Source organism: Gossypium hirsutum, chromosome D11 (genome assembly GCF_007990345.1).
Source record: "Gossypium hirsutum isolate 1008001.06 chromosome D11, Gossypium_hirsutum_v2.1, whole genome shotgun sequence".
Classification (NCBI taxonomy): domain Eukaryota; kingdom Viridiplantae; phylum Streptophyta; class Magnoliopsida; order Malvales; family Malvaceae; genus Gossypium; species Gossypium hirsutum.
In genome coordinates, this window is record NC_053447.1 from 34,095,939 (window position 1) to 34,098,837 (window position 2,899).

The window sequence follows — 2,899 nt, forward strand, 5'->3', positions numbered from 1 at the left end:
TCATAGACAACCTTGGCTAGCCATTGAACCTAGACACTCCCCATTTCATTTTTATTTTCTCTTTTTTGCTCTCCTCTTCTCTTTTAGATACTCCTCAACCTTACACCTCCATTTTTCTATTTTTTTCTTCCTTTTCGCCACCTTATACATTCCTTTTTCCTCTTTTCCCTCCATTACATCACCACTCAAGGCCGTCGTACCTTCATCGCACTACCACCATCATCGTCGTCATTGTACTGTCACTGCGTCGCTGCCATTGGTCACTACCAAATTTCTTTATTTTTCTTTTTTTCTCCTCTTTTCGAATTTCATCTCTGTAATCCCTCAATTCTGATTTTTTTTGTTTATTAAAAGGTCACTTCTCATTCTATTTTTCTAGCTTCTAATTTTACATCTTATTATTTTGAAATAATACCGAATCCTCCTCTCTAGTCAGCTTTTTGGGAAAATTTGTTGAGCCTCTTTCCTCTGTTATCATGTAAGTATAGAAGAACCACCATTCATGTTTTTCTCTCTCATGTTGTTAATTCGTTTGAGAAGTTACTAACAATTTGTTTCACTATGCCTTTGTGAAGTGTCATTCAAACCCCAGAATCGCATCTCATGTGAAAGAGGGTACGTTTTGTCAAACTTTTGCATAAGCATTTCGCCGAATCGTTAAAACCAAGGGTTATTTATTTTTTAATCTAACTAACATGTGTGTTTGGTCGAAACTGTAGTGACTCAAGAATCGAACTTTCCCCTTTCGAAGTTTCAATTGGGATTTGTACAATCAAATTTTCAAGGTGTGGGGATTTACTTTTAATAATAATGGGTGATATTAATTTTGATAACAATAATAAAATAAGAAAAAGATAGTAATATGGCTTATGATGTAGGTGAATAGCAACAAAATAGGCTTAAAGGCTTAAATTATAGTTTCAAGGGTCAAATTCATATAGTAGGCTTGAAAGGCTCAAAATATCGAAAGAAAATTGTGCCTAAATCATATTTAGATTCTTATGCCTCCTAGGATTTTGCCTCAAGAAAGTTACTAAGTCAATTCTAAAGACTTAAACCTTCATGCGTATCTATTTCTAAGGAAATTCAATTTTTATGGAAAAAATACATAAAACCTAAGAACATACAACCATTCCAAAACTCAAGATAACATAAAAAGAGCTTAGAAAAAATCAGAAATCATACTTGCATTTGTGCTAACTTATGAACAAACATTTTTTTCTGAACATCATTTTATTTCAGCATACTTATCTGTAAACATCGAAACATACTTTGGAAAATTTTAAAATTCATGCAAATGTTGCCTTACCCCCTTAAAAAGAAGCAATGTCTTTATTGCAGAAGTAATGTAATGAATGAAAACTGAACACCAGGTAGAGTTGCAAGAAAAGAGAGGTGAGTTATGAAGCCTGCTTAAGTAACAAGTCTTTCTTAACAATCCAATCCTAAAAATGTTCATTCACATTACCAAACTACTTTGCTTTTTATTAGAGAAGTGGCATTGAGCTTAATTTATTTATGTTTGCAGTTTCCTACTTATTGTGCGAAAGCAAAATACTAACTAAAAATATAAATGCTTAAAAATAAACACTAAAGAAAAATAAATAAAAGAAATTCCTCCCCTTTTTATTAATTTGTGTCATCCCCTTTTATTTAGAGAATGCTGTAGCGTGGGGAAGTGATGCTTCGACGAAGGAAAGGGGTAAGAAGTGTTGGATGTTTTTCTCCTCATCACTGTTCTGGGAATCAAACCTAGAACTGCAGAAATTTTATTACCTACATTGAAATAAAACTTGACAGAAATAAAATGATTAAACCTTGGGCCAACTTGACCCTCTTATTGAACATAAAATAAAAAATTGAAAATAAAAATAAAAAAGAAAAAAAATCTTTTGGGCTACTTAGAAAATTTCTTCTAAAAAAATTACATCAGATTAAATTTCGAAGAAAGGTTGGAGGGATCGCAAATGGTCCAGCTTACGTTCTAATCTCTTCAGACAGAATTAATTTAAACTACTAATTCAAGAAAAATAATTTCTAAACATGTCATTTATTCAAATGACAAAGGAGATGTCAAACAACCATTTCTCATACCAATCGTATCCATCTAGAAAGAAGAGATAATGTTTCCCAGCAATTATATTCAATATTTGATCAAAGAATAAGAGCAGTAAATGGTCTTTCTGTTTTGCTTTGCTCAACTTTCTATCATTCATACAAATCTGCCTACCTATAATGATCCTTAAAGAAATCAACTCATTTTCTATTATACCTTCTTTCCTTGGTACAAGTCCCACGCACTAAATGTCATAGATGGGATCCATGATCCTTGCTTTTAACCATTGAGAGTCGAGTTTCAAAAGATCAAATATTCAAGATTGAATCAAACTCTTCTATTCGTTGATAGATCCCTTTTTAGTATTCGATGACCTTATCAAAACCATTAAGTTTAACTCGAGTGGCTCTTCTTTTGATGGGTTGGGTTGCTTTCACTCATGTGATGATAGCTCTAAGACTCGAATTGAACTTTTGAATTGAATTCTTTCGATTTACCTTCCAAACATGTATCATCTTCATCTCGATATGGAGAGTCAGATGAAATACCTTCCAATGGATCATTGTATTCTAATTGTGCAGGAACTAACAGATCTTCCTTTGGGACAGTAGAACAATCTTCAACCTTATCAGGAGATCTTATGACCTTAAGTATATTAAAGGTCACCTGTTCATCTTGAACTCGCATGGTGAGTTCACCTTTCTATACATCAATTGTTGTCCTCTCGATTACCAAGAAAGGCCTTCCTAGGATGATTGGTACTTTTTTATCTACTTCAAAATCTAAGATAATAAACTCAGTAGGAAATATGAATTTATTAACACGTACCATTTCATCCTCGAT